Source organism: Spodoptera frugiperda, chromosome 9 (assembly GCF_023101765.2).
Source record: "Spodoptera frugiperda isolate SF20-4 chromosome 9, AGI-APGP_CSIRO_Sfru_2.0, whole genome shotgun sequence".
In the NCBI taxonomy this organism is placed as follows: Eukaryota; Metazoa; Arthropoda; class Insecta; order Lepidoptera; family Noctuidae; genus Spodoptera; species Spodoptera frugiperda.
The window spans coordinates 1,373,890-1,384,642 of record NC_064220.1 but is presented as its reverse complement, the minus strand read 5'-3'; the positions used below and the strand labels follow the sequence as shown (position 1 = coordinate 1,384,642).

Genomic DNA, 10,753 nt, shown 5'->3' with positions numbered 1-10,753 from the left:
ATTTCGCAAGCTCACTCAATCCACACATTTTCATAAGTGAAAATACGATATATAATAGATAGGAAATCATCACGAACTGTGGCATTTGTCTAGGCTCTAGGATTATAAAACTCAATATTCATAACAGGCTTACAATGTTGTACTTAGGTCTGATGTCCTCAATAGTCTTCGAGCTTAATACCTTGAGCAAACACGTTAAAACATTACTTTGACACTGTTTCGACAGCTCCTAACTGTAAACGAAACGAGAGGTGTAGGTATTTCCTTTTTAATTTCGTGTTTTCTTTGAATGCAGAGTATTAGAGACTGGCTGAAATTACGAGTATGTTAGGCATCCAGTCTATTTTATGCAATCGGCTTACATGGGACTCATAAAAATAACTCGTGATATTTGCCTGCATTTAGGGTGCTCAGCTAAGCTATGTTTTTATATGGAAAAATATATGCTACGGATGTGTGCTATGAATGGCTACCCTACTATCGATAAAGTCAAAGTCATAGTCAAAATTATTTATTTAAATTAGACCAGGAAGGCACTTTTGAACGTCAAAGCAAATATAATAATATTAATAACGTCAGTCTGTCGGTCAGTCCTCTAGTGAAGCTATTTGCTCGTTCCAAAGTGTAGATTCCTATGGAGAAGAACGAGCAAGAAACTCCATAGGTTACTCTTTTCCAATCAGATTCATGGTTACATTGTACATTGTACAATACATCGCATATTCACGCTGCAAATTTTCCTTGCACAGCTACATAGCTTAGTATCAGTGGAAACGGTTACATCGTTTCACAGTTTGGCTATTGCATAGCACATCTATGATGGAAATGAACCCTAAAGTGGATTAAAAAACATAACATTATGTTTCTACTGGAACCAGTATTAGTTCTAATTTTAAATTCCTACTGTTCATGTCTTTTTGTCCAAACACGTGTGTTGAACCTTATTAGTCTTATAATAGATGCTATTATTTACTAATTAAATTTTAATTTATTGGCCAGAAGAAAAAAAAGGTTAATAAACCACTCAAAGCTCAAAGAAAATTATTTTCTATACTTTATGATGTCTATAATGGAAATAATTATTTTCCTTCCAACTGTGATTTCCTCTGAGTATCAGACCGCTAACGGAGTGGTCTAAATGTGTTTGCCATGTAGTAAGTCATGTCCCGCAGTGTTGCCCGGTCAAATAATTATTTTCTAAGTAAGGTCAGAGCTTGTGGCTTTTTTTTTCTCTTTGGCTGAAATATCGAGGGAAATTTCTGTTAAAGGGTAGACTTGATTGATAAACTCTTGTAGTTTTACTGTCTTTTTTTTAAGTGAATTTTTAGATGTTAATAACTTAGATTGTTAAACGTAAAGAATTGTGTTTAAAAGATTGATCACCAATTTAAAGAAAGCATTTTAACTATTACTTTTTATTCTTAACCAATCTTAAAAAAAAAAAGCTAACGTAGATGAATATTTTTTGTGAGAAAACATCTAACTTAAATGAGTTAAACACTTAGATATATTAAAATGATATTATCAACTGGCTGATGCCCGCTCGTGTGGATTGCGGTCGTTGTGACTTTATTTTCTAAAAAAAAAGGAAGCCTAAGTTTCTCATTAATACATCAGCTACATGCCAATAAAAATCCCGTCAAAATCGGTCTAACCATTTTAGAAATTAGCCCAAACAGACAGACAGACAAAAACTGTAAAAAAATATTTTGGTAAATGTATCGCACGTATATTCATAAACATGTAACAAAAAGCGGTTATTTCAATATAACAAAGAGACACTCCAATTTCATTAGTCTAGATAACACACGTTTAGTGCCTGCTTAACAATATAATTATGTAACATTAACAGCATCCATTAGACTAGACATATTCCACAAAACATATTTGTTAATCATTTTACTTAGCGAGGAGTGGTAACCGTCTTCACCCACAAAATCAGTCGCAAATGAAGACACATACAAATATATGCAAATTAACAACCGAACAAACTTGTACTATACTGCCAAAATAACTTGACCCGTCTGAAGTACGCTACATGTAATACTGTCCTTTTCTCTCATTACACTTTTAATGTATTTTCATCTCGCTCTTTCAGTCAAGCTACGAACTTCAGAAAGGTCAACATATTTTGGATTGTGGGTTTAACATTAAAGGACGATTTCACTAATATTTGCGGGCAAGTAATTCTGCCACTCTTGTTTTTTTTTATAGTTATAGAACTCATAATAATCCAAATTGCACATGGACAAACTATGCAATAATGTATTTTCATTATAGTTTACTGATGTTATAATTCTACTCAACTTCCCTAAATAGTGAACAAAACTTGTAACTTTAAGTACTTTAGAATTTAAATTAGAATATTGCAGAAGATTTAAAAAAAAAAACGTTGCACTAAATTAGGAATTTGTCCTGTGTCGTTGGTACGTTTACAAATATACAATTTCAGATGCACATGACACCCAGACCGGAAACAACAATTTGTAGATCACACAAAGAGTTGCTCCGTGCGGGAATCGAACCCACTACACGTTGCACGGCAGCCAGTTGTCAAGCCACCGCACCAACCGTACAGTCAAATGTATTAAGAACATAATTAAAACGAAATTAAAACTTCAATTAGTTTTGAAAAATTACAAGTTATTTAACAACATAATTTGCTCAGTGGATCCTCCCGTTTCCAAACTTAGGCTACATTGCACCTCATTCCCCAAAGATCCTAATCTTTTCTTAGAGCAGTGAGATCGTACCTTTAACCCACAGGGTGGCGTCAAATTAATTAAATTTATCACACATTTATATAAATTTCCTTTCTGATAGTCATTAGTGGCATATGTTACATAAAGAATAAGACTTATATTTTTATGTTATGACAATTTAGACTGTATGACAAGTACAGAGAACATGTCTTAGATAACTGAAGTGCTGGTTAAGAGATCGCAGTTTATGAAAATATTTTCCAATATAGAAAATCAGGTATAACCAGGTTATAGACGAATATACTTAGAGATAACTAGGAACTATGATTAATAGCCCCTTTACATGATGTGGGTAACCAGGATAGTAATTGCATATCACAGTACAAACGTAATGTAGCCAATACGCCTATTACGCACACATTGGTAAATCACTATAATCCACTGTGTCGGTATACCCGATCATTTTATAATTTAATATGACGGGTAAGGTTACCATAATATTGACAATCGATGATACTCAATCAACATTTTCAACTGAATAGACGTAGTGCTCGTGGACGAGTGGTTAATGAACCGGTTTCAAACATCGTTTACGACAATGTGGGTTCGAATCTAACCAAAAGTATTTATTTTATTTATTTACTATGTTGTTTTTCTTTGTTTTGTTATGCTTTGTTTTTGTTTTCTGTATAATAAAATCAAGGTATCAATGAAACAGATTCTGAATAAAACACCATTATTTTTTATTGTAAATAATTTATTATTTATGTGTTATTATGTCCAATAAGTAAAAAAACATGAAAAAATTGGATGAAAAAATATCGTGGTGCAATTATTTAATACAGACACCTTTAACATTCACAATCTATAGCTATTTAAATTTAATTAGGCTAATACGAGTGGTGAAATGAATCAACATGTTAAATGGAAAGAAATTATGACAATTTCCAACATTTTAACAATAACATCACTTCACCGTCTCCTTTAGACTTTCGATATTCCTAGTAATGGACAAAAAATCAAATTTCGATAACGTGTGTATTCAGTTATTATTAAAATTTGTTTTTGTTCACATTGCTAAACAATTATGAATGTTATGTCTGTATAAATAAGGTTTACAATTACTAAGTAAAATAAATTCAACTGCAATACACTTATGATTCCACTAGTTAAAGTAATTCGTTCACTATAATCACACCTATTAGGCCGCACACATTTTTACACCATTATATTTTACCTTTATCCAAATGATCAAATGTTTATTTAGTAAAATTACAACATTATTTTCAAAATTAAGATCAACCTAGCAGATTGTAATTGCTTTTGTTTTATCGATGAGCTATTATTATAGATTTGTAATTGTTGTGTTCAGCGCTGACTTGCTGCAACGTAAAACGGCAGAATGAAGGTGATATCACAGATTGCAGCATAGGCGCGCGTTGTTACGCGTGTGGAGAAGAAAGCATTGGAAGTAATCCGAATCAACCTTGCGTTCGGGCACAATGCCGTGGTGGCTAAACGAAGAATTCATCTCTGGATTTACTTATTTCGCGTCGTTAGCGTGATTCTATATCCCATGTTTCCAGAATATCCATATCAGCCGACCCATAACTGCATTTCTTGTTTTTCCTCTGTGGATACAAAATAAAAGAGTCAATTATAATAATAATAATTTGGTCTATATGATAAAAATAACCTTATATATTTAGATACTTAGGTTGTTATATAGACTTATAAATAACTTGAGTTAAATTAATTTATTTATAAACATAAAAGGCAAATAATATATAATCATAAAAAGTGAAGAACAAAGAATAAAATTGAAATAAGTAGTAATTTGTATAGGTAAAGAATATCAAAATAATGTCTAACTGTTACTCACCAATATTCTTAATCGCTTTACAATATCAAATAATTTATGTGTTCTTCTTCCGCAAAACAACGACTATGTCATGTTTATATGTTTATACTTTAACTTTGTATGGATAGATATAAATTAAATTAAACACGACTATGAGTTGTGGATAATTATTAATAAATACTCGTAGACTGACAACTAAGAATACAGACTTTTTATAATGTGGGGTGTTTGAGAAAAATATTGCGGATTGTCGGTAGTTACTTCATAAACGGGCCAAATAAAATAACCTGAGAGTTCTGTGGTTGCCTCAAACATTGTAAATTTTTATTTAGATATTGAAACATTAGAAAATTTGCATTCAATAATGTTTAAAAAATGTTACAAAAAGAACGTGATACTGGGTTCGAACCGGCGTTTCGTCACTTTATCCGCAAGTGATAACCATTGCGCCATACGTGCAGTTGAAGTATCAATCTAAATATCGTATCTCATTGAATAACATAAAAAACGATGAGAAGATATTATATTTATATGGGTATAATTTTTGTAACTCGATCGTTCCTTATTTGATTTATTCAATGTTTGTTACGTATTGTTTTTATGTTTACCCTTGTTTTTATTTATATTTCATTATTGAATTAATGCGTATACCCTCACGAAAATGATATTTAGTATAAGTGTATGCGTGATGAAACTGTGTGCGTAATAGGCGTTTGACTATTAGTTTGTTTTTATGCACATTACTATAAAATTACCCACACATGTAAAGGTATTGCATAGTTATAGTTATGTTGGCTGTATACCGATTAATGTTGCTCGGTGTACATCACTTTTACAATTTCAACCCGATTACTTCAGTCATTTTGACATAATTTTATAACAAACAGACAAACTTTCACATTCATAATATTATTAGTAACATTTTTTTTTTCATATAAAGTTCTAATACAATTTTTTTTGGGTGGATCGAACACATATAGTAGTTTAAAGTGTTTATAGATACATTAGGCGTCAGGGATTTGTGACCAGCTCCCCGATCACCGGTTTACTGCATAGATAGGGACCACCCAAATAAATACACAACACCCAAATAAATAGAAGCCAATAAAAATTTTCAAGGCATTTCCCGTATAGACCAAGAACCGTGAAGTTCAATATTTTGTAAGTCCATTCGATATGCAGACGAGCAACAGTTTGACCTACTTAGTGGGGAACAAACCCCCCCAAGGTTACTCCTCACACTCTATTTATAGAACCGAAGGATACAGGAAGCAGGCTAAGTTAAGATGATAAGGATATTGAAGGAATAATTGTGTTTTTTTCTCTTTATAGAATGGAAATTGTGTTTGGTTAAGTACAGTTCAATGGCTTGTATTTTTGGTTCTTTATGTAAGTCTTTCGAGAGGTTAAACAATAAGAGAGTTGTAAGTGATTTCGAGATGTAAGGCGTGTCGCGTTCCGCGCGCCTCTCAAGGAGCTATCAGACCACCACAGGTGGGCCCATTAGGGTTGATGCCGAACAGGAGGTGTGGACTGCCTAGCGGGTTGAGGCGCTGGCTCGAAAAGCAGGAGTAGGAAAGGGGTGGTTTTTAATCAGTTAGAGTTTGACACTCCCTCTCGATTCGCCCAAGACGCGAGAAATCATTGGATAATTTTTCCCCCTCAAAAAAAAAGTGTTTTCGATTTTGGTTATATTGAAGGATTTTGAAGTGTCGTTCATCATCAGTATCATCATCAGCTGGAAGACAGCTATTACGGAACAAGGGCCTCCCCCTGCTGAACAAAGGCCTCCCCCTTAAAACATTAATATTGTAGCAGTGAATAAATAGTCGGTACGAAATCGAAGCTTTACCTAGTATGTGTATACGTGACTGCTAAACCCAAGATTCATGCCAATCTCATACATTGTCGTGTTCATAAAAAAACAATGTAATATGCATGAAATATTTCACACATACTTAAATATTTGTTATAAACTGCAATGGCACTTTCAGAAGCTATTCTTCAAAACTTTGTATATTGAATAATGTATACATTGTATTCACGTTATTGTTTGTCTTTCTAAACATTTTACTATGCGTGTAAACTACAAAGTCTAAGTGTTTACGACGACTGCACTGTATCGACAAAACAGTTGGTGCGGTGGCTGGCCAACCGGCGGCCGCACAACGTGTAGCGGGTTCGATTCTTGCACGGAACAACTCTTTGTGTAATCCACAAATTGTTGTTCCTGGTCTGGGTGTCATGTGTATGTGAACTTGTATGTTTGTAAACCCACGGCACAGAAGGAAATTTTAGAGTGGAAAACGTAATTTTTTAATTCTTATAATGGCAATAAAGCTTAACCTAAAACAACTTCGTTGCAACTTGTCTCCTATCTGCAATAAAAAAAACACCAGGGAGTATACTTTTGGAGCCAGATCCGATCGATCAAAAATAATATTGTAAAATTTTACACTCGGCATGGGAGGACTCTCACCTCATTTTTTAATCACTTTTAATTAAATCAGTTATAGAATATACTTATTTGTACACCATTTTCACTAACAAACAACATAAAGAAGAATTGGGCACAAATTAATTTAAAATAGGAAACCTATTAGACAGCTACCCAAATCGCACTCAAACACGGAATGTAGTGTCGGATCATATATCCTTTGTATTAGAAGCACCTTTCCACTAACGAGTAGCCACACTCTGGCTATTTAATAATCCAGTTTCCAGGAACCATTATCGAGAACCCTATTCGAGTATATTATCGATTTTATCATGTTCAATTGTATTAGTGCTCTTTGAATTCTGTGTAAACTACGTTTTCATGTTACATTTTCTGGTTGGTTTAAAATGTATACATTACCTAACCTATTCATGATACAATTGTAAATAAGTATAACTCGCTGGTAGAGTAATCGTAGTCGCGACAGTTGATCAAGAGGTCTCAAGTCTGATTCCTATGTCGGTTAAAGTACTGTAAAGATTTTTACTTTTCGAAAATTTTTCGTAACAGCACGGAGTTTAGAATAATATCCAAGATTTAAGAGTAGTTTCATCCCCTATTAAATAGGTATCATACTAAAAGTTGGTGTTACGTTGAAATAATTCACTTCAGCTTATCCCTCCGATAAGTACCGTGTACAGTTCAAAACTATTTGATCAACACAGCAGCTCATAATGTAATTGAAACTTAACTAGAATATTATGAAAGAGAAATTCAATATTTTGAGTGAACATCAGTCCAAACAAAGAGCGACTGCATCGAACGTATTTAAATTAAAACTAAAATTATATGTATCGAGTGAATGAAACAGTTAACAAGGTTTTTCTGAAATCACGTATTTTTCAACAGATCACTCGATTTTGTTCTTAAAATAGAAAAGCTAAATCACATTATTGCTTAAGTCGAATATCAAAATCTCATTCCGGACCCTGCTGTCAATATTGCCGCAAACGAGAACTAAAAAGAAAAGATTTTTAAATAATCAGCATCAGCCTCAACCTGTCCACCTTTTGTGTAAAGGCTTCTTCTCAATGAGCAAATAATCAGTAATCGCCACGCTTGCTCAAGGCTTCTTCAAATACTAAGCAATAATCCCTTCAACAAAAAGAGTGTATTATAGAAAAATCAAGAGCAAACCGCATAAAAATTTAAATCCACAATTTCCATATTTCATAACGACTAACATAGCTTCGTGGAGTAAATCCTTTTCCTTTGTCATGTAAAATAAACATGAGGATAAAGAGATAATCCTTTTACGCCAATAACGGAAAGGTAGAACGAAAGAGGTGCTATATGTTGAGGTTTAAACAGGGTAAATCGAAGGTAAAATCAATAATAGGACGTACGTTTTGGTTAAAATGAGTGTGAGGAATTTTCTGTGGAGATTAACATTTTTGGAGAGTTCGAAATTGTTGTTTGTGTTTAGTATTTATGTTAACTGTAATGTAATGAAATTATAGTTGATTGGCTTCTGCCAATGACTTCGTATAAATAAGGGATTTTAGATTTTCCCATTGCCGTGGAAATTTAGGAAAATCCTCACATTGTCGTCCCCTACTCTTTCTCGTAAAGAAGACACATGCCAAATTTCAGCTTTCAGTTTTGGCTGTGTGTTGTCTATCATTCAGTCAGTCTGTCAGTCAATCAGTCAGTTTATAACTTAGTAAAAACATACAATTTTACTAAAACAACAATTTAAATTGACCCTTTAAGATATTCGACAGTTTTTAGATTAATGACATGACTACAAAAATTATTTCAAAATCTGTGAAAAATATCCAAAAACTAGTCTTCTTAAAACGCTTTACAGCAGTAACTGAAATTATGTCAAAACTAAGCTCACTGAAAACTTACTTTATGGATGCTGGGCGCGAGATAAGGAAGTAAGACTACATTTTTCAGTTTAAAAATAACATTTTACAGGATTTCAGCAGTTTTCAGCTTAGATGCTTAAGTTTAGTGTAGTTTTTAATATTATATTTCACTGAAAAGTATGTCACAATTTATTTCCTCTTGAAGTTTATTTATTTTTCTTTAAATAATATCTGTGTATGTGAACTTGTATGATTGTAAACGCACCCACGACACAGGAGAAAATCCTAGTGTGGGGCAACGTTTTTTTTAAAAAGAAAAATAAAAAAATAACAGTACAACATATCTAAAACCCTGCTATATTTATATTGTTTGTAATATACTGACCTAATTCACACTAATTCAAAGAAAAAACGTATTTATTTAGTCTTTCTGAGAAATATTTTTCTTTCTTATTTTTCTTAGATAGCTTAAAACTTAGCCTTCTTAGAAGAACTTAATTTCAAACTGTTTTCTTCATCAAATACTACTCTTAGTGGATGTTTTTACCTTTTTCAGATAATATATGAAATTACCTGTATTTAGCCTGGATAAATATAGAGCTATAAACCTAGATGGTACTAACCACAAAGTTTTATCGGAAGCCTAATTCCTTTCCGATCCCTGATTCCCAAACAACCCCCAAATTCCTAACCCCTAAAAGGCCAGCCACGCACTTATAACGCCTCTGGTGTTTCGGGTGTCCATGGGCGGTGGCGATTGCGTACCATCAGGAGATTCATCAGCTCGTTTATAACAAAAAAAAGGGTTTAACAAAACTCATAAACAACTTTCCGGGCTATATTTCAAGACAAAATCAAAACAAACCTACTTATTTATAGACTAAAAAGATTGTTTGAAAGATAATATTATATCGTAAGAAAAGCCAAGAGGGACGTTCATAAGACTCGGCCAAGGAAACGCTTCCAAGGTTTGAAGGTAACTTTTATTGAAAACGGGTCTTTGAATATTATATACGAGTATATTGTATTCCGTAGTCAAAGTAGATATTAAATAAAATGTTTAAAGATACCGACGCTCAAGGATTAAATTGGAATTGAGCTGTTATTTACTTGAAAGGGTGAGTAAAGGTTTATTCAATCGTATCAAATTTTAGCTAATTATGATTTTAGTATAATTGTGATAATGGGTGGAGCTGTTGTCCGGAGTATACTATTGGAATGAGAGAAATGAGATTTCCTATAATTCATCTAGTTTAGGTTTTTTTTTTGAAGGCGGAAAGTCATCCAATAACATCTCCCGCCTTGAGCGAGGCGAGAGTTAGTGTCAGACTCACTCATTAAAACCACCTCGTTCTTAATCCTACTTTTCGAGACAGAGCTCCGGTTAACCCACTAGGTAGTCCGCAGCTCATCTAGTTTAGTGTAGACTTTTTATATAAAATAAATTGGAGTGTCTATTTGTAATATTGAAATAACCGCTGTTTACTACATGCATTTTTAAATATTCTTGTCTGTTGTTCTGGCTAATCTCTGAAATGGTTGGACCGATTTTCACGGAACCTTTCTTGGTAGGTAGCTGATGTACTAAGAAGTAACTTAGCATACTTTTATTTTAGAAAAAAAGTACCCAAATTCTATTAGTAATCATTATTATTCTACGCAGGCGAAGTTGCAGATAACAGCAAATAATATTTAAAATATAACTAAAACTATGGCCACATTCTCCAACCACCATAGTCTCGTTAACCTCTATATATCGAGTGTCAAAGAACATCATTACTACGAGAATAGATCTCGCAGCAATCTCGTTAAACTGAATAAGGAAACTTGAGGAAACGTTCAGTTCACGCTATTACGTTACACTTTAAACTTGGCCTTT

General features: G+C 33.2%; 1 long non-coding RNA gene across 1 annotated transcript; it reads right to left on the bottom strand.

The window, feature by feature from the left end:
* Window positions 1-3,438: 3,438 nt before the first annotated feature.
* On the bottom strand, window positions 3,439-4,970 carry LOC126911044 (uncharacterized). The gene is made up of 2 exons (XR_007705600.1): window positions 4,585-4,970; window positions 3,439-4,333 (listed from the first exon to the last, which is right to left on the bottom strand). It is a non-coding gene; the product is annotated as an uncharacterized LOC126911044 (long non-coding RNA).
* Window positions 4,971-10,753: the final 5,783 nt, after the last annotated feature.